This window comes from Typopeltis vanoorti, chromosome 2 (assembly GCF_054136105.1).
Source record: "Typopeltis vanoorti isolate ZY-2024b chromosome 2, IOZ_Tvanoo_1.0, whole genome shotgun sequence".
Classification (NCBI taxonomy): domain Eukaryota; kingdom Metazoa; phylum Arthropoda; class Arachnida; order Uropygi; family Thelyphonidae; genus Typopeltis; species Typopeltis vanoorti.
Window position 1 is genome coordinate 58376615 of NC_143550.1, and position 22974 is coordinate 58399588.

The window sequence follows — 22974 nt, forward strand, 5'->3', positions numbered from 1 at the left end:
TGGGTCATTTTCCTGCCAACCTGGAGAAGAACACTTGCTTTGCTAATCTTTTATTGCCCATTCTTTAGCTCTGCTAATGCATTCCTGGATGCTGACAAAGTCAAGTTCTTTCCTAATATCCTCGTTTTTAATGATATTGCCATTAATGCCATCTGTTCATGCCTCTAATCTTTCTCAGGACTCTCATATCTGTGGTCTCTAGTCTTTCGTCAAGTGTTTTACTTCTGAGCCAGCTCTCAGATCCATAAGTTAAAACTGGTTTGAACACAGTCTTGTATACAGCTAATTTAGTGTTCTGACTAATTTCTCTCTTATTCCATATGAATTTATTCAATTGACTGCCTACCATATCAGCTTTGTTGAATCTGTTGTCTATTTCCATATTTTATTTACCATCTTCACTAAAAATCGTGCTTAAGTAGCTGAAATGTTTTACTTGTTCCACAGATTCCCCGTTCAACGCAGTTGATATTTTCAACAATTCTATCTATTTTCCATTGTCTTTGTCTTTTTAATGCTGACCTTCATACCATATCTATTACAACAGTTATTCAGTTTAGTCAGGGAATCGTGCAAACTTGTAGCGGATTTATTTAGAAGTATAACATCATCTGCATAAAGCAAAGAGCTGACATTAACATCTCCAATTTTGATATCATGTTTAATACCACTTTCCTTCATAATGTGATTCATATAGATAATGAATAACAGAAGGGATAATGTACATCCTTGTCTCACACCAGATTTAACATTAAACCATCTTCCTGTACTTCCTTCATTTCTAACTGCTGACTTACAACTCAAATAAAGACTAATAAGTATTGCTTGATATAATGCCCCATTGACACCATATAACTGTAGCGTATTGAATAGCTTCTCTCTTGGCACCTTATTGTATGCCTTTTCGAGATCGATATTCCAGATATTTAAACTTAAATACAGATCTTTGTTATATTCCCATGCTTTCTCAACTATTTGTCGTAAAGTGAAGATCTGATCCTGACAGCCTCTATTTGGCCCGAATCCAGCTTGTTCTTCACCAAGCTTTTCTTCCACAATTCTTCTCAACCGTTTCTCAAATATACTTGCATAGATCTTGCCAGGAACACTCAGTAGGGAAATACCTCTGTAATTCTCACATTCAGTTTTATTTCCCTTTTTATACATGGGTACTATGAGAGCTCTACTCCAATCATTGGGAATTTGCCCCTCTGTCCAGGCCTTCTGAACTATGCAGTGCAGCCACTGTAAGATTTTTATACCACCATACTTCAGCATTTCTGGTCAAATATCATCTACTCCTGCTGCCTTTCCACATTTCAAGCCTTTGATGGCTTTTTTCCTATTTTTCAGGAATACATATCCTTTAAGTATGGATATGTATTCCTGACTGTATGCCTGTAGAGTGTTTTTTACCACTCTGCTATTGCTGCTTGTTTCATTTAGCAATTTTTCGAAGTAATTACTCCATACTTCAAGGATATCTTTTCTTCCAGTTTTCATGTCGCCTTTTTCATCTCTAATTCCTTTTACAGCACTCATTCCTCCATTTCTAAGCTTCTTCAACAACCTCCAGAATATCTTACCACCTTCTTGCTATTTATTTTCAATGTTCTTGCCAAAGTCTGATGTTATTGGATAACATCTGCATACACTGTTGCAAGCAATTAAGCATTTCCAAGTCTGCATCTGGCAACTTGCTTAAGAAATGGAAGTCTGTGATTATACTGAATCTGATATACAATTATGTATGCCTAAAATACTGACTGGCAGAGGCACCACTAGTTAAAAATAATGGTTACCTCGACTTGCTGTGAGATCCTGGACAATGTAATTTGGAGATGCAAGCATTCATAAGAAATTCCATAAGATTTCTATGATGTAGAGAGCTGTATGCCATGAATTTTTCATATCATAGCTGTAGCCTACAAGCTTTTGTTAACAACAAGGAGTACACAGCTATTACTGTGAGCTAGGGCACTGAGAATCTGGACCATGAACATTGTAATTCGGTCTTGTGGAGAACTGAACACCCTACACTGAATACCCTAGCATGTGCACTCTTCTGTACATGCTTGAGTATGAAAAGCACTATGAGTATATTTTTATCTGAGTGTTATCCCAGTAATGAAGTGTAGTGGTTATAGTATAATGATGTGGGAATGCTTTTTTGTGATATGATATAGATTAGATTTGTTAACCTTAGTACATCATTAAATCACAGCTGCTGAGTCACACATTGTTGTTTTCCACAATTGTACATATAGTGGCATTATAATAAATCTCCTAAGAAAAGAACATTGAAACATTGCAGTTGCTCTGAAGCACCACCTGTATTGGAAGAGGTGTTTCACAGGGCAATGAAAGTCATAGCTATCCTAAATAACTATTGCCAGTTACATGTCAGTTTCTTTCCACTCCTCTCTTCATCACTTCCTGTGTGGGAGACATGTCCATAAGTCTTTCACTTCTACACTGCATTTTGCTCTGTCCTTGCTGAACCTCAGACATCCTCTGCACTGTTCACCTCAATTATCCAAACTGCATTTTTCACGATTTTTTTTTTTTTTTCCATATGAAATGGATGAGGTGAACAGTAGTTGTAGAGGATGCCACTTGAGGGTAAGCAAAGAATGACAGATCATGTTTTGATACATGCACATAGTGCTGAGCATGTTCAGATTTGATATTCATGCTAGAGATTACCAAACCTTGAACCCCCCCCCCCCCCCCCTTTCTATATGATCTGCTCTGGCTCAGAATTTGCTTGCCTCACCTTGTCTTCATTTGCTGTGTTATGCTTTTCTAACTCCAATCACAAAGTTTATCTCTTGATTATTTATCATTTGTCTAGTCTAATTACTCAGACAATGAGATCATCATCCTTAGTCTTCAGTGGTTATAATTCAAACTGATTTTCCTCTTTCACAGATCAAGCTGGAAATAAAGCCAAATTATTTGTCAAAAATCATCTAACATAAATTGTTCACCTACCAGCCACAATACATGATAATCTCAATTTTCTAGCACCTTGGACCTTTTCTTAGCCAGTTGCCTCTCCAAATACATTGTGCAAGACAACTCTTCTTATGGCAGCTTGGACTATAATCTTATCCGCATTTCCTTTTCAGATCAACCTTCACCCATCTATTCCCACTGTTATGTCCTTAAGATTACAATGATAAATGGGATCCCTGGAATATATCTGCCTCTCTTTCATGGTCAGATTACTGCTTTTGATCTTGCAATCCAAACCATCTACTCTGATTAAATAAATGAAATGAGAGGTTTTTTTTTTTTTTCCCCTCTGACTTCGTATAAAATCATTGAATACTCTCTAAGTCTTGGTCATCTAACAGGGCAAGTAGTCCAAGAAAAACAATTTGGCATTTCTCAAATTGACCAAAGTAAAAAAAAAAAAAAAAAAAAAAAAACCACCTCTCACTTCAGCCTTCAACATTTATAAGAAAGAACATTAACAAATCCACATAACACTTTTAAAGGAAGTCCAGATGGAAGTTGCCTCCTGTCAAACAGCACTCGAGCCTTCTATTCCCTTGTCGAAGATATTAAATAAAACTGCTGCCCTTCTGGGTATCACCGTCCAGGTCAGGACAAAGGTCCAGGGTACCACCCAAATATGGTACCCTGGACCATTGTCTTCTCCATCTGTTGTATAAATGACCAAGGAAAAATCATTTCCCACTATACCATAATTTTTTTTTTTTTTTTAATGTCTTCCTCTGATCTTTTTTTCAGATAGAGAAAAATCTTCAGTAATCTTGATACTAATTCATCTTCTGGTCCACATGATATCAATTCAGTTGTGCTAAAAACTTTTGCTACAAAATTCTTTGGGTCCACCATTCAGGATACAGTCGACGTTCTCAATGTTTCTGCTTATTTTCATTGTCTTTGTCTTGTTATTGCTGACCTTCATACCATATCTATTACAACAGTTATTCAATTTAGTCAGGGAATCCTGCAGACTTGTAGCAGATTTATTTAGACGTATAACATCATCTGCATAGAGTAAAGAGCTGAGATTAATATCTCCAGTTTTGATATCAGATTTAATACCACTTTCCTTTAATGTGATCCATATAGATAATAAATAACAGAGGGGATAATGTACTTGTCTGACACCAGATTTAACTCAGCCATAGCCAGTCTTGGGCATGGACAGCAGTGTTTTTGCTGCCAGTTTATCTGGGATTTTTCATTCTGCAAGCAGGCAAACCGGTCCCATGCCAGTTCCCAGCCCGGATAAAATATGGGGGGACTGAGATAGTGCCATTCCTCCTGTAAAAAGGGACTCATGGCCGTTGTATCATCATTTGAAACTACTACTACTACTACCAGATTTAACATAAAACCATCTTCCTGTACTTCCTTCAATTCTAACTTCTGACTTATAACTCAAATAAAGACTAAGTATTGCTTGATATAATACTCCATTGACACTATACAACTGTAGCACTTTGAACAGCTTCTCTCTTGGTGCAATGTCATACGCCTTTTCCAGATCTACAAAACTTAAATACAGATCTTTGTTATATTCTCACGATTTCTCAACTATTTGTCGTAACATGAAAATTCGATCCTGACAGCCTCTCTTTGGCCTGAATCCAGCTTGTTCTTCACCAAGCTTCCTTTTTATTTATTGTTGCTCTTTCTAAAGCTTCAAAAAATTCCTCCACTTCTACCTTAGTAGGACCTTCTGTGGGACTATAGAAACAAATCAGTCTCATTGTCCAGTTGCCCATTCAGATATTTGCCCACATCACTCTACTTGATATTTCCTGCCATTCATGAAGATTAACCTCGTATTTTGTATTCAGTACTATAGCTGCTACTCCTGAGCAATAAATATAAAATGTCAACAAACATTTTATATTTATTGCTCAGAGAAATGTCACCAGATTTTGTCTTTTTTGTTTCAGTCACCCCTATTATGTTGATCTGGTACTTATCCAGTTCCTTAGCTAGCTCCATTTCTTTGCCATTCAGGCTTCTCATGTTGATAGTACCGATCTTGAACTCTTGTGACAAGTTAGGGTGTGTTTTTGGATTTGTTCCAGTGCTGACTTTTGCTGTTCACCCTAGTCCCCCCCCCCCCCTGGCGAAAACAACGGAGGTCTTGTTTTACTGGGCGATGCCCCAGCCAGCATGAAATTCTGTCATGTTGTACCATCATTTTTTTATTTTGGTTTAAGCCAATAAGAATACAATTTCGTTGCCTAAATCCCAAATTGCCAACCCATCCTTGTTCGTTCAGTCTCCAGGTAGATACCTAACAGGGTGCACCACAAGAAGGTCAGAAGTCCTGGTCAGTTCTCCGCATTCCTTTAAAGCCAATGTGGAGGTCTCCTCTCAGTTATACAGCTTTGACTCTTTGAAACACAATCTTCATTACATATGTTCAGTTACTATCATTAACTGAATAATAGTTTTATGCTTGTCTTCCGTATTCTATAATACACACTATCATAAGGAACACTGTATGGAGGAAACAACAAACTTTCTGCTTGAGATAAAATGTTCTGTCTGCATCCTGTCCGTTGACAGGAATTTACAGAGTTATAATAAATAAAGAGTAGGCATACCTCCTGCTTACAACAAAAACTATTCGAGGCCTTCTTCTAGATTATATTTTGGTGGCTATACTCATCATTAGAAAGAATTGAATACTTTCAGATATATCCATTGGTCTCCGAATATGTTCATATGAAAACATAATGTTATTACGAGGTCAAAAATGGTGACCTCATAATCCCTTTGCTGCCTAATTCTGTGTGTGCTAGCTTCAAAATGCCATTATTGGTTCAAAAGTGCAGCAGAGTACTGAACTATCAACGTTGTTTACATGTTTGTGCCACCATTATGAAACTTTGCTGAAATCAGCAAGACAACAACATAAACCAGAGTTGCAATTTATTTTAACATCATTACATAACTTTAATTCTTTATGGAGACAAAGACAAGTGAACTTAATTACAACACTAAATTAAATTCTGCAACAGAGTTTTACATTACAGTATATGTATTGGGGGGAGGGATGAGGAATTATTAAGTTTTATTTTAATCCTAATTCTTTCTAACTCTTTTTATTAAGAGTGCTTAATATGTAAGTCATCTAATTATAATAATGTGTCATATCTGAATAACATTCATCAGATACTTCATACATGTATATGGATTCTGCCACTCTGATTCCACAGTATATTTTTTGTTCCAGATTTACTATATTAAGCCATGGAAAAGTTAGAAGAAACTTGTGCTCTTACTCTTTTCATTTTTCATCACGTTTGAACAGGTTTAGCAAAGAAGATAGCTTAATAAGCTAAGCTACAATTTGATTTACTTTCTGTGCTCTGTTATTAGATTGCCATTTTCTCTTCTGTCATTTGTTGCATGTTGTGATAGATGGTTTCTTCTTATCAGATTTTTCTCTTATTACAAATTAAACTGTCCTGGGTACCCCAAGACACTTTGCTTCCACTTGCATTTTTCCTTCTATACGTTAATGACTTCTTACTAATCTCAAATCCTATTCATAGTTTCATTGATAACAGCATACTCCATTTCTTTTCTTCATTTGATAAACCTTTGTTTAAATGATTTAGACTTCATGATCTTCCATAATCAGTGTCATTCTTCTGAATTTCAATATTAGCAAACCACAGTTCATTTCCCCCACTTTAGTTATGATAATATTGAGATCCCCAAGGAGTACAACTGACACACACATCCTGCCTTTCCTGGCATAACCATGTCACATTCCATATCATCCATAGTTTCCTCAACCTCCGATAAACTGGATATCTACTTTTACTCTAAATACTACTTTTCATCTGCACAATTCCTAACATTTTATAAATCCAGGATCTGTCCATCTTTAGAACACTGTTCTCACATTTGCACCAGAGCTCTCATTAAGAATGTTTGATGCTCTCCAGAAAAGGGCAGTTTACTTAAATACCCAAAACATCCATGTGGATGAAATATATTATCAGTCTTGTACTTCATATCCATGCTATTTCAATGGAATATCAATGGTATTGTTTTAATATATGTCATGGCCAATTGAATAGTTAATAGATGATTCTTCTCTCTCAAAATCTCTCCAGTTCCTCTTCTCTCTCTTCATAGAAGTTCTGTTTTTTGCATTAGATCTTTATGTATTTTCATGGGCACTGCTCCACTGAACTAGCCACCACCATACCTTGATTTTCCTGTAAACATCTTAGAACACAGGCAGCTGTTGGTCATCATCCATACACAGTTCATCTCTAAACCAAGTTCCCATCCTCCTCTTTCACCCCATATCTGTCAATCTTTTGGTGTAGTCCTCCTCATACCATTTTACTCAATGATTACAACACAATCTTCAACTCATCAGGAAGCACATTAAGATTATTTTCTCCACTGAACACTCACAGCAGTGCTGTGTTATAGGTTTTATGATGTCTTATATGGAGTTCTATTGGTTAGGGCTTTATACACACATATTAACATCTGTGTGATGAACAAGAATACAGAATTAATGTGTGGTCTTGAAAGGCCTCTTCAGCAGTGGTTATAATATTTAAAAGAGGAATGAAGCACAGCTTTACCCACTTGAAATTAAGGTCTTCGATGATGCATTAAGACAATTGTTTTGCCAAAAATGAAACTGCACATTATTAATTTAAAGACCATGCATCTACACACATCCTGTGATTTTTGGCAGATAGTATATCCTGTTCATGGTAATCTTTAAATGTTATCTTTCATATATTGCACATGATTATCTTACATATGTTTTTTAATTCCAAAATGGCAGATACATGAGGATTGGCAGTACCCAACTTATGTAAATTTGGATTGCAAATTATCCTGATATGGCTAGAAATCTGGTGAATTATAAACATTTTACTTAAATTGCCTACATTATTCACATATCATCTAATGGTGATCTTCCACACGACGATCCATCTCAGTCTTGCTTTCAACACAGATATGCTATATTTTTAGTGCTGCATATTTTTAAGTGTTTCAGTGCCACACATTTCTAGTTTTTGCATGCTATATATTTTTATTGTTTGCATAGATCCTAATGCCTCATGGTTCTCAAGTCCAAAGAGAAACACCTGACACATTAGCCTATTTTTGAAAGATATATGAAGAAAAGAAAGAAGCCACTAATCAGTCATCTCTTGATACTTTCCCAAGGAAGGTCGAATAGCCAAATTAAACATTTGTTAAAAAAAAAATTTGGATTTTCTCAATTTATAGTATATTATATTACTTTGTATTAATAATTACTTATTGAAATCCAATTTATGGATCTGTGAATTCTGTGAATGAAACTAACAGAAATAAAATATGTTAATGTGCATTACTGCAAACACGTACTGTAAATGCATAAACAATAGGGTGCGTTTAACAGGTGATGGGTTAAATCTGACTTGAGTAAAATTCATATTGCATAAAGTTTGCAGAATGTAACTGTTACTAAATCAATACTCTATTATTAATTATAATAGAGTATTGATACTGCACAAAATATAGCTACCGGATACCAAAAATGTAGTTAATATGCATATCTAATCAACATATGCAAATATTGTTTTTATCTTTTTTCTTGTAGACTGTTTTTAATGAGGATCTCATTTTCAAAGTTTTATCTTTTGCAGATTTTAGTATTAGTATTAATAACAAACCTCCATGGTGATTTGTAATCTGAATTGATTAATATTAATGTATTTGCCAAATTGTGGGTCACATAAGGCTGAAAACAGATTGCTCAAATGAGACCTCCACATAACTTAAGGAATGTGGAGAGTGTCTAAATTTTCTGAAGAAATGTTCAGTTTTCACCTTCACGCAATGGGCTAGCAATTTGTGAATTATTATTATTACGTGACACCTCCAAGGAGTCCAAAGACTCATTGAGGGAGGACACCTACTCTACTTCTCTGTCTCCACAACCAGGCCGGCAATTAGTTTATCAAATTTATTCTGCATTAGCTTAAACCAGAAACAAACGTGATGCTATGACACAACACAAGGCCCTCTCTGTTTTTGTCAGGGAAAAAGGAAAAGTCAGCTACTCAAACTGAGCACTGGCAGAATTGAAGATGGGCACCATCACTATAAGATCAGCTGAAAAGAAGTTGAACTAGCCGAAGAACTAGAAAAGTATCCCATGGATTGAAGTGACTGAGGCAAAGGAGACTAAAATAAGTGGGATCCTGTTAAATTCTGAATACAATTTCATGTTCGAGTAGTAATGATCTGGGAGAGAAAGGATCATAGATGGCATTCAACATTTAAATATAGATATAAGCTTCTTGACTGGCAGGCAGTTTCAAGTAGTTGTGTGGGGAAATTTCAAATTATAGAATTCATTAAGAAAACTTATTTGTGCTTATAGTTCCACAGAAAGTTTCTGCTTAGGAAGCGAAGGAATTTTTCAAATAATTAAAGAAATGATTGGAAATTTATTTTGCACTTGGGGGTTAGACTATAATAAATTTAGTTTAATCCTTTATCCAAGTGTAAGCAAACAAAGTTTGTGCCTGAAATATCTTCAGGACTGAGGTAAGGTGGTACATCTCTTGGCAACTCGTTGCAAAGGTGGACCAAGATCTCATCACTCCTTGTCTCAGTATCTCCCATAATGCAAAGCACATCTCCTTGCAGACATGTATACTGCAATGCATTAAGGGAAGGGCTACTACCCAGACCAGTTTCGACCTTTATTGAGGACTCTTCAGTGGGAGGCAGACCCAGAGTGGTGATACTAAGGCAGAAGCAATGGAGAGGTCATGTTTACCTATATGATTTGCCAACCGGTGTACCACTTTATTATTAAATTACTCTGGATTTAGAGAAAGTTGTTGGAAGTTTATTTTGCACTTGGTTAGACTATAATAAATTTAGTTTAATCCTTTATCCAAGTGTAAGCAAATAAAGTTTGTGCCTGAAAATATCTTCAGGACTGAGGTAAGGTGGTACATCTCTTGGCAACTCTTGACAAAGGTGGACCAAGCTCTTATCACTCCTTTTCTCAGTATCTCCCATAATGCAAAGCACATCTCCTTGCGGACATGTATACTGCCATGCATTAAGGGAAGACTTCCACTACCAAAACTGGCTTTGACCTTTATTGAGGACTCTTCAGAGGGAGGCAGACCCAGAGTGGTGATACTAAGGCAGAAGCAATGGAGAGGTCATATTTACCTATACTCATGGAAGATACTGAGACAAGGAGTGATGAGAGCTTGGTCCACCTTTGCTACGAGTTGACAAGGGATGTACTGCCTTATCTCAGTCCTGAAGATATTTTCAGATGCAAACTTTGTTTGCTTACACTTGGATAAAGGATTAAACTAAATTTATTTAAATTAAGGGGATATTAAATCCCACATTGTTTTCAAAACCAAATAAGAAACTCAAAGATCGGAATCAAAGAGTTTCATGCCGAATATAGTAAACTATAAAAGTATTGGCAGATACTAGCGTAAGCTAAAGCATGTAGTACAAACTAGGGCTAGGATAATCGGCATGAAACTATTTGATTCCGATCTTTGAGTTTCTTATTTGGTTTTGAAAGCAATATGGGATTTAATATCCCCTTAATTTAAATAATGTTACATTGCTGAATTGAAGCCTATTGGCTCTTTATTTAAGGGATTAAACTAAAGTTATTATAGTCTAACCAAGTGCAAAATAAACTTCCAACATCTTTCTCTAAATCCAGAGTAATTTAATAATAAAGTGGTACACCGGTTGGCAACTCGTATAAGTAAATATGACCTCTCCATTGCTTCTGCCTTAGTATCACCACTCCGGGTCTGCCTCCCACTGAAGAGTCCTCAATAAAGGTCGACACTGGTCTGGGTAGTGGCCCTTCCTTTAATGCATGACAGTATACATGTCCACAAGGAGATTTGCTTTGCATTATGGGAGATACTGAGACAAGGAGTAATGAGAGCTTGGTCCACCTTTGCTATGAGTTGCCAAGGGATGTACCACCTTACCTCAGTCCTGAAGATATATTTTCAGGCACAAACTTTGTTTGCTTACACTTGGATAAAGGATTAAACTAAATTTATAATAAAGAAATGATTTTAGATCTAAACAGCAGGTTAGAAAATTAATATCTGATACAAAAATGTTTAGAGAAATTTTGTTAGAAAAGGGAAAAGCTAATAACAATGGTAATTGCCTACTGAATTTCTGTTCAAGACACGAATTAGTGATTAAAAAAAAACATCCTTCAATCACAAATTCACATAGAAAGCACAAGAAAAAAAAAGAAATCTTGATTATTTTATGTTTGATAGTTATTGCTTATCAAATCAAATTGTTTAAGTTAATTAAGTTATCAAATTGGAAGTGATTATCATTTAGCTTTAAGCAAGAGTACATGTATTAGTACTTTTTCGGATAGAAAATGCTAACAGATAAATGAAATGTGGAAAAGTAGCTGGAATAGGTGTAAAGAAGAGTTGCATGTCTCAAATGTGAAGGTATAGAAGTTTTTCATGGGTGCACTACATAATTCAGGAAGCATGGTGTTGAAGGTCAAATTCCAGATGAGTAGATATCTCATAATGATCATCTATAAAAAGAAATGACGTGAATATTACAGAGGAATTTATTTACTGAGCATTCCGAGTAAATGTATACAGGCATATTTGAAGGGACTAAGAAGAATTGTAGAAGAGAAACTTGAGGAAGAACAATATTCAGGCCAAATAGATTGTCGGGATGAGATTTTCACATTACAACAGTCTTCAAAATCAAATTCCATACAAGTGACCTCAGTGCGTAAAGGATATCATGGTAGTACTACATGAAAAAGTTACTTCATTACTAACTTCCTATCCACAATTTTCCTTCAAATTAATCTTATCTGTCAAGACTCCAATATTATCAGATCTTATATTTCTATCTTCTAATGCACTTTTTACTGTATCAATCCAGCTAGATCTTGGTCTTCCTCTGAGTATATTTCTTGCCATCCTGACGAAGAACACTTATTTTGCTAATCTTTCTTCTCTCATTCTGTTTAAGTGATCATACCACCTGAGAGTAGTTCTGCTAACAGATTCATGAATACTAACAATTTCAAGTTCTTTCCCAATTCTCATTTTTAATATGATACTGTCATTTGATGCCATCTGTTCAATCCCTTAATCTTTCTCAATACTCTCATATCTGTTCTGTAGTTGGATCAAGTATTCTTTCTAACCCAGTTCTCAGGCACATGATTTAAAATTGGTTTGAGCACTGTCTTGTATACAACCAGTTTTGTGTTTGACTGATTCCTCTCTTATTCCATATAAATTTATTCAGCTAACTTCCTAACATACCAGCTTTGCTACTTCTGTTTTCTATTTACATACGTAATTTGCGATATTCACTAAAACTTGTGCTTAAATAGCTGAGATGTTTTTTTATTATTATTACTATTATCTGAAATCTAGGGAGTCAAAGGCTCATCAAGAACGGCTATAAATCACTCAAACCTGGTTCTCATACCTTCTTTTATATTCATTCACACTAGATGTGCTCGCTACCCCTGAAGGTAAACTATTTCACTCACTGCTCTGTGAGTGAAAAACTTTGCGCTTACTCCATTCTTGACTACGAACAAACTTACCTTCCATGGATACTCCTGCCAGTGATCACTCTCTCCACCTTCAATATAAGGAAAAATTTCGTCAGACAATATCCTATAACATTCATTCAGAAGTTTATAGATCTCTATCCTGTCACCTTTCTTTCTCCTATTGACCAGATCTGTAATTCACATACTCGTAATCTGTCTTCATAATATGACTCCCCTAATTGCATATAATCTTTGTAACTCTTCTTTGCACTCTTTCCATAGCTTCTTTATCCCCTTGCAATCTTGGAGACCAAATCTGCACACACTAATCCAGGTGCTGTCTTATCAAGACCTTATAAAGAGGCAAAATAACTTCCTTATCCTTACATGTCAAGGTTCACTTCAACATCGCAATTATCTTCTTATATGCATTTATCATTCTTATATGCAATTATCTTCTTATATTCACCATTACACCAAGATCCCTGTCCTCATCAGTTTCTTGTAACATAACCCCGCTAATATAATATGTTGCTGGAAATCTCATCACGCCCAAGTGCATTACTTTACACTTATTAACATTAAACTGACAGGCATTTTCATTTGCCCAAATTTCCAGTCCATTCAAATCATTTTGCAATTGCTGAATATCAATAGCTTCCATGATTGCCCTGCCTATCTTTGCATCATCAGCAAACAGTTGCACATCTGATGTTAGATCTTGTCTGATGTCATTAATGCATAGATTGAACAATAATGGCCCAAGGACTGAACCTTGAGGTACACCACTGGTCACCTTAAATCTGGCAGATTCACACCCACTATATACCACTTTTTGATATGTCTGTCAACCATCCCATGATCCAAGTCAAGAGTTTATATTGCAATCCCATATTCTCCAGTTTATTCTCCACATTATGTTAGTGTATTCATTCCCTTTATCCAACTCACCTATAGCATTGTTATAATGAGCAAATTGCTAAAACATGACCTTTCTTTAGTGTAAACACATGCTGCCGCTTGCAGAGTATAGCTTGTTTGTCTACCCACTTCTGTATGCGAGTTCTTACCAACTTCTCTAAAATCTTGCACCACCTTTGTACAATGGGACTATCATACATTCTTTCCATTCCTCTGGTATCATTCCTGAGCTAAGACTCAAGTTATACAAACATGTGAAAGACCTAGCCAATTTGGCTGAACATTCTTTTAGCAAACATGCTGATATTCCCTCTGTCCCCTATAGACAAATTCTTATCCACATTATGCAACAGCTCCTCAATCTCATTTTCATACACATCTGGTTGATATATCTTAGCGAAGTGAGCACTCATTAATAATTTTCTTTTGCTTGTGTTTCTTTTCATACTCTGATTTAGCTTTCCGTACAAATAGTCATTACTTTTCTTGACTGAGCTTTATATATTTCATAACTCCTCTCTTATTCTCAAAATATTCTTTCCACATCATCTTTTTGTGGATCTCTTGCTTAATAAAGTTGCACATCCATTTCAATCCTAACTTATTTATTCTTCGAATGCTTTGGAAACATTCACATACCTCCTCATTTAAGCACTTATTCAAATATTCCCATGCATTGCTGACCTTTTTTCCCATTCAGTAACTAATACAATGGGACCAAAGATAGTATTCATACTTCCTAAGTTGATCATGTTTTCTCGCTTTGTAGTTAAGCATATATTACTTCTAGTATAGGATCTCCATTCTGGATACAGTTCATAGTTTCAATATTTCTACCTATTTTTCATTGTCTTTTTTTTTGCTGATTTTCACAAGATTTGTTATAGCAGTTCTTCAATATAGTTGGGGACTCTTGCAGAATTCTGGATTTATTTAGAAACATAATATTTGCATAAAGTAAAAAGCTAAGATTAATATTTCCAATTTTGATATCTGGTTTAATGCCACATTTTCTTTATATAATGTAATATTATTGATTATGAATAACAGTAGAGATAAAACGTGCACCCTTGTCTCACACCTGATTTAACATTAAGCCATCTTCCTGTAGCATTTTGAACAGCTTTTCTGTTGGAACCTTGTCATGTGCTTTTTCCAGATATATGAAACTTCAATGCATATCCTTTTTACATTACCATTAATTCCTTAACAGTTTGTCTTAAGGTGAAAATTTGAACTTCACAATTCTGTTTGGCCTGAATAGAGCTTTCTTTTCCAAGCTTTCTTCTATAATTTTTCTTAGGCATTTCTCAAGTATACATGCATAAATCTTACAAGAACACTTAGTAGGGAAATTCCTCTACAATTCACTTTCAGTTTTTCCTTTTTATAGATGGCTACTATGAGTATTCCAATCTGGAATTTGACCCCCTGATAGAATTTTCTGAATTATGAAGTGTAGCCACTGTAAAACTTTTATATCTCCATATTTGACCATTTCTGGTCGAATATCATCTCCCCAGGCTGTATTTCCACACTGATTATATATTGAGTTTTATCCTTTATCCAAGTGTTAGGAAACAAAGTTTGCACCTAAAATACTTTCTGGACTGGAGACAACTCGTGGTAAAGGTGGTATAAGTTCTCATCACTTGCCTTTAGTATCTCCCATAATGCAAAGCACATCTCCTTGTGGACATGTATAATGCTATGCATTAAGGGAAGGGCCACTCCCCAGATCACTTTTGACCTTTATTAAGGTTTCATTAATGGGAGCCAGACCCAGAAGTGGTGATACTAAGGTGGAAGTAATGGAGAAGTCATATTCACCTATACGAGTAGCCAAAGGGTGTCGCACCCTATTATTAAAATTCTCTGGATTAGAGATAAGTTTATGGAAGTTTTTTCACTTGGCTATGCTACTAATTATATATTGGGTTTTATCCTTTATACAAATGTTAGCAAACAAAGTTTGCAGCTGAAGTACTTTCAGGACTGGGACAACTTATGGTAAAGGCAGTATAAGTTCTCATCACTTGCCTTAGTATCTCCCATAATGCAAAGCATATCTCCTTGCAGACATGTATAAGTGCTCTTCTCATAATGCTATGCATTAAGGGAAGGGCCTGTCTGGGTCTGGCTCCCACTGATGAGACCTCAATGAAGGTCGAAACCTGTCTGGGTAGTGGCCCTTCCCTTAATGCATTGCATTATATTCCGCAAGGAGATGTGCTTTGCATTATGGAAGATACTAAGACAAGTGATGAGAACTTATACCAACTTTACCATGAGTTTCCTCAGTCCTGAAAGTACTTCAGGTGCAAACTTTGTTTGGTAACATTTGGATAAAGGATAAAACCCAATATATAATTAGTAGCATAGCCAAGTGGAAAAACTTCCATAAAAATGTATTTCCACACTTCAGGGATTTTGGTTTTTTTTTTTGCTTCAATTAAGGATGTATGGATATATATCCTGATTGCATTCCTGTTGAGCATTTTCTACCACTGTGCTGTCACTACTTGTTTCATTTAGCAGTCTTTCAAAGTAAACCCTGCAGCCATCTATAATATAAAATCTTCATCTTTAGTTTTCATGTCAACTCTGTTATCTTTTATTCTTCGATTTTTGAGGTTTTTCAAAAGCCTCCAGAAATATTTTTTGACATTCTTAATATTTATTTTCTATGTTCGTACCTGTCTTCCTATTATTTTTGTATTTTGTTTCACACAGTACTTTGCTTTCTTCCATTTTTCTCTGTATTCTTTCAGAGCACAAAATGGCTTACTTGTCAAGAACTTTCAGTAAGCTTCCTTCTTTTCCTTGAATACTCTAACTTCTTGAGTCATCCAAGGAGTTCTGATTTTTCTATCCTTGTAGACAATCTCACTACATACCTGTCTGGTTGAATCAGTCAATGTTTTTGCCAGGGTTTGCCACTGAATCTCCAAAGTGTGGTTCTTTGTTTTCAAACTCTTTCATTTTTTCTTGAATAATGTTTGTATACTTTAGTGTAACCGAAAGCTGCTCAACGTGGATTTTAAAACTTTATTACACCCTCTTTTTTTTTTCAGTATGAAATGCAATTTTATCCCGCTGAAAACTAAATGGTGATCTTTTCCATTTTCTAATCCTCTGTATATGCTTGTGTTCTGAACTGGTGGAAAAATTGCTGTCAACAATAAAATTTTTTTTTTGTGTCTTATTTTCTTATGTCTTGCATCTTCTCTCCATGCAAATTTGTGCACATTTTTATATTGGAACATTGTAATAATTAGTCCATGTCCTTAACAGAAATCAAGCAGGCACTTACCATTATTTTTATTATTAGCTTTGCTGTTTTCTCCTAATTTTCCCAAAATATTTCTGTATGTCTGGATAACTTCCTACTTTGCTTTTTAGATCTCCAACAAGGACCAGCCTTTCCTTTTACATTGTCAGCTGTCTTCTGTAATGCCTCAAAAAAATTCCTAGACCAATATCATTCTATAAGATATTGCTTGCTATTAAAAAGATTATCCTCATATTTAGTGTTGATTACTATAGGCATAAAATTCTATCATGCCTATAGTAACTATATAGGACTGGATTTTAGATCAAAAACCTTAGTCGGCTCTTTGCATTCCTTAAGACACTACGTGGAGGTCTTCTGGTTAACCAGCTTTAATCCTTAAGCACCACTTTACAGCATATAGCTGATAAATCATGGAAATGTAACAAGGATTTTTATATAAATTTATATATCTGGAAAAAGTGTACAAGGTGCCAAGAGAAAAGATATGCAAAACTCTGCAATGGGATAAATGGAATATTATACAGAACAGTACCTACTCCATTTTTAAACTGCAAGTTAGCACATAGAATCAAAGGAGGAGCAGGTCTGATATCAGGTATAAGACAAGAGTGCTTGCTATCTTCACTCTATTTCATCGTCTATGTGGCTGATATTTATGAAAGTGGCATTAAACCTGATGGATGACAGAACTTAGCTCTTTACTTTACGGAAGTGTTGTTTATTCCTGAACCAATCTATTGATTCTAATCTACAATAATCCCCTCCCCCAGAAAGTATAAAAATAGAAAGGAACATAAAATACTTGAATTGCATTTTCAGTACATTTATTTATTTAGCATATGGCTTAGTCATGAAAAGTTACATTATAATAATCTTTATTATATATAATCATTTAGCGTAAAATAGACAAAATACTTAAACATGATATAAAACAGTCATAAAAGAGACACTCAAGAATAGACTACAATTGTATGTCTAGGTTGATTATCCAATCAACTGCACTTGGTATAGCGTGGATGAAGTCCGACAAGTTTCCATTGTATGCACGTTGGGCACATTCTGCTGTGATATGACTAATTGTATACTCTTTGTGGAGTACACTCTAGAACAAGTACAATATTTCAACCTTTAGACAGAATTTATAATGAAGAATGGCAAATCAAATATGGAAATAGACAAAATAATAAGTAAAGCTGGTATGATTGCATGCCAGTTAATTAAATTATATGCAATAAGAGAGAAATTAGCTAAAACACTAAACTTGCGGTATACAAGTCTTCAAACCAGTTTTAAATTGAGAGTTGGGTTAGAAATAAAACAGATCAAAAACTAGAAGGCACTTATGAGAAAAATTAAGAGTGAACATTTGGCATTTTTGGCAGAATTGTGTGAAAAATGAAGATATTATCATGAATCTTGACATTGATTATTAACTATAAAGAGTGTGAGCAGATATAATCTAAAATACTATGTTCACTTAAACAGATTGGGAGAATTAAGGTTATTAAAACAAGTGTTTAATGCTAAGATAGTAGGAAAAGACTCATAGGACAAGATCTAGTTGGACTGATATAGTCAGAGCTGACGAGTGCGACAAACTAATTTGGAGGAAAATTGTTGATTAGAGGTTTGTAAAAATGTAAACGTAATCATGTTGTACTGTCATATTATTGTGCTGTACATCTGCCAGAGAGAGAGAACATATTAGGAATATGATTACTAAATTGCAGTTCTGATATTCCATTGTGAAGGTTAAAATATGATGCTGCTTATCATATATCAGGAGTTATTAATTACTAGATATTAATTCATGCTAAGATGTTAGTTCATGCTTGGTTCTCATATCAGTTAGTCTTATTATTATTATTCTAAAAGCCTATGTAGTCACAGACTCATACAGGAAGTCCATTTTGTCATACACACAGCTCATCATACCATCCTTTAAGCACATTCAAATTCTCTTCAGACATTACACCCTCAGGCAAATGCATTCCAATCATTCACAACTGTCCATGCAAAAAAAAAAAAAACCTGCTTCTCACACCCTCCTTATACAGCTTCCAGGGATGACCTCTTATTCTCACTCCAATCTCCCACCATTTTATGAAAACTCTTGAATGTTAATCCAATAACAGCCCCTTATCAACTTGTGCATCAATCATATCATCCCTCTTCCACCTATCCACTAGATTGCAGATTACGTTGTTGCAACTTTTCTTCATATGCAACATTAGAGATCAGAAACTATTTTGGTCATTTCCTCTGGACCCTTTCTAACATTAATCCCTACAATAATCCCCTTTATTCTCTTCATCCTTTTGAAAACCAGGTGACCAAACCTGTGCTCAGTAGGCCAGTGGCCTAATGAGAGTCTTATAACAACAGAACCAGAAATCTCCTTCTACAAGTCAGTGTCCTTTGCATAACTGCCCAGAATTTGTTGTTGTCCTCAATTTTGGCAATATGTCCTCTAAATTTTACATCCTTATCCATCATCACCCCAAGATCTCTTATTTCTTCCACCTCCAACAATATATCCCCACCAACAGTAAATTCTTCATCCAATCTTTGTTTTCCAATTTTTAAAAACTTACATTTTGCAACATTGAACTGGCAGCCCCCACTCCCTTGCCCATTCACTCTGTCTATTCAAGTCTTCTTGTAAGGTCACAACATCTGCTCTACTCCACATAGTTTGTCTCACTTGTTCATCATCTGTAAACAATTGAATATCCCCATCCAAATCTTCTCCAATATCATTAACATACCATATCTATCATATGATAGCAATGGCCCTAAAACAGACCCCTGAGGCACACCACTAGTGACTTTCCTCTTCCAGGATATTGCTACTCCCCATACACAACTTGCTGATACCTATCAGATAGCCATTCTCTGTTCCAATGCACTAGTCTAATAACCAACCCCCATCAACTTATCATGTGGTAATCTATCAAAAGTCTTTGCTAAGTCTAAGTATGCTACTGTGTATCCATGTCCAATGCTTCAGTTACCTTATTGTAATAAGTAGTTAGATTACTAAAACATGACCTCTCTTTGGCAAATCCCTACTGTCCATCAAAGATAATACCATTGTTGTCAACTCAATTCTGGATCCTGATTCTCACCAGCCTTTCCCTTTAACCACAACACCTGATACACAGATTGGCCTATAATGTGATGCTTGAATTCTTTCACCTTCTTTATGAAGTGGTACAATCTTTCCTTCCTTCCTTCCACTCCTTTGGAACTTGACCCAATGTAAGACTCATATTAAACAAATATGTTAAGGCAGATATTAGCTCCCTGGCACATTCCATAAAAATATGTGGTGATATATCATCAGTCTCACAGCCTTATTAATATCAAGTTTGCTTAATTCCCCACATACCTCTTCTTGGCAGTATGTCCTTATGACTCTCAATCAATCTTTCATTATTGTTCTCAAACTCTCCATGATGTTGCATTCACAAAGATGCAAGACTTTTATGAATTTAAATATCTCAATTATATCTTCTGCAGCAGCTGTCCTTAAACTATTTCCTCTAATCAGTTTTCCTTTTACCGCCATGTTGTATCAGTATGCTAACAAAAACAATGAATTTAAATTCATAAAAGTCTTGCATTAACATTGCATAAGAAATTTATCCAAACACCGGGTTCAATACTCCAATATCTTGTAGTAATGCTTAATCTACAATTTAGATAATATCGGCACATATTTAAATATAAAATTTACTTATCTTGCTGCAGCCCACATGATAACCAATGTTTAACTCATGCCTGATGAAGTTGCTTTACATTTTTTAAGTAAATTGTTTTGTTTACTGAAATTATATAATTTTATTTGATTGATTTACAAATTATTTAATAGTTTTTGAGGTATTTTTTTTTCAATGAATTTTTTTTCTGTTTTGTAATTTGTCATTCAGTGTCTGAGAAATATTTTCATTGAGTTTTATACATACTCTGAATTTGTGCACATTAGTCTACATTTGATCTAGGATTTGTATCCTTAGTTCCATTGTCTCTATCATCCCAAGGTATGAATCTAATTCACCTCTTATGATTCATTTCCATCCATTTCACTAGTAATATTAAAAATTGTAGTCTCAGTCATTTCTCCAAGCCAGAACTGATTTAGTAAGCTTCTTGAAGGGACTTGACCTCAGCATTAATTCTTAACTTTTCTCAAATTAACATCGTCACCCAGTAACTTAATATTCCCTGTCAGTCCATATTAGTAATAAATAAGCTGAACATTATTTGCCCAAGAATAAAATTCTGGCATGCCATTCCTTCCTTGTTTTTTTGATATTGTCCTATGCAAAACTTGCTGGTATCTATCAGCAACCAGTCATTTATCCATCTTGCTAGGTCTGTTATTCTTCTATATCTCCTGCAGCTTATACACCAACTTGCTATATTGCATCTGTCAAATCCAGAAATATCCCTCATTGAACAACCTGTTGAAAGACACTGACAACTCCTGTTACATAAACCTTAAAAAAAAAACCATGACATGCCTTTGAATTCCACTGTTTTATTAAACAGCTAGCCCTTTTTAATATTCGTACCTTGTGGGTCATTCACTGCTGGTCCTCGTAGCATTTGCCTCTTTCACATGAGTATGAAATATACTGTTTACAATGTTTATAACCATGGTTTTCACTACCAGTAACTACTACTACTACCAATAATTGTCTGGACATTCCTGTTATTTAAAGTTATGGAACATTCCACATTTTTTAATTACATAAAAACCAGCGTAGATAGTAGGAAGCAGTATTTCATGTAGCAGTTGAATACAGATGGTATGGCAACATGACATGAACTCAGTGACTTTGAGAGACGTCGTTGTGGGCTGAGAGATTAACAAATGGAGATGTTTTGGCATCACTAGTGCAGTAAAACACCCAGGGTGGCCATCAAAAATGACTGACAGGGACAGGAGGGTGTTAAAACTGGTAGCACGAAAAATCGGCTACATTTGGCAATCAAGGTTTACCTGCTTCCAGTCTGATGGCAGGGTGTGGAGGCAGCCTGGCGAACACTTGTTACCACGGTGTGTTGTATCCATAGTAAAGTTTGGTGGTTTTGGAGTAATGGTGTGGGGTGCATTCAGCTGGTTTGGAGTGGGACTACTGGTCATTGTCTGTGGTTCTATGAAGGTAGCTTGGTACCTTGAAATTCTGGATAATCAGGTGCTGCCTACACTGTGGAATTTTTATGGAATGGATCTGTGTTACTCTCAAGACAACAATGCTCCATGCTACAAAGTTGCAGCTGTTATGGAATGATATGAAGAGATGGGTGTCAAACGACTGCCCTGGCCTGGGCAGAGTCCTGACCTCAACTCCAATCGAACACCTGTGGGACAAATTGGAGGAGCAATTGAGGTCCCGTGCAGCACGACCTCAACCTGTCACTAAACTCACTGCTGCTTTGATGGAGGAATGGAGACAAATTCCACATGACGTTTGTTGTGCATTGGTTAAAAAGCTTCCCTCAAAGGGTGCAGGAGGTGATCAAAGTCAAAGGTGGACATACCTGATATTAGAGTTTGCCTGCTGGTAACAATTGTAAATTGCTAAAGTGTCCAGATAATTATTGGTAGATAGTATACATACCTAGTGCTCATTGAAATAATAGATTACATCCTTGGCAGTGATTACATCAGTGGCCAATTTGCCACTCTCCATTAGTGTTGGTCTCATTTTTATTCTTTCTCTTGCTTGGCATGTAGCAGAACTCCATTAAGGACCTGACCAATCTTCCATCTTATTGTCTTTTACTGTACTTATGACTTTCTTGTCCTGTGTTGTATCCTCCTTGTGCATTTTGTCATTGCATGCTATCTTATCTCTCTTCCATGACATCTTTTTTCCACACTTGTTTCCTAATTTTCAAAATACTAAAATCATGTTCTGCTGTTATCATACTTGAGCTTCCATAGCCCAGTCAGTAATGATGCCCTTTAGTTTCAAAAACCTTGGTTTGAGTTGTGTCTAGGATGCTAAGGACTTGTATAAAGGCTTTCAGCAGGTGGTGAGTCAGCCAGTCACACATTGCGGTAGGATTTTTCATTCTACAAAACAGGCAAACCTGAATTGGAGAAGTTTATCTCAGCTGTTTACTTTGTGCAGATGATGTT

General features: G+C 35.6%; 1 protein-coding gene across 4 annotated transcripts in view; it reads left to right on the top strand.

The window, feature by feature from the left end:
• LOC150109062 (CCR4-NOT transcription complex subunit 3-like) overlaps positions 1-22974 on the top strand; it is a 436445-nt gene that overhangs the window by 96078 nt on the left and 317393 nt on the right. The window contains exon 1 of one of the 4 annotated variants that reach the window (XM_090405221.1): positions 8133-8218. The exons of the other annotated variants lie outside the window; for them this stretch is intronic. The gene's annotated coding sequence lies outside the window, so the exon portion shown is untranslated. Of the gene's footprint in view, positions 1-8132; positions 8219-22974 lie in introns of those variants that run through there. 4 annotated transcript variants of the gene reach the window in all.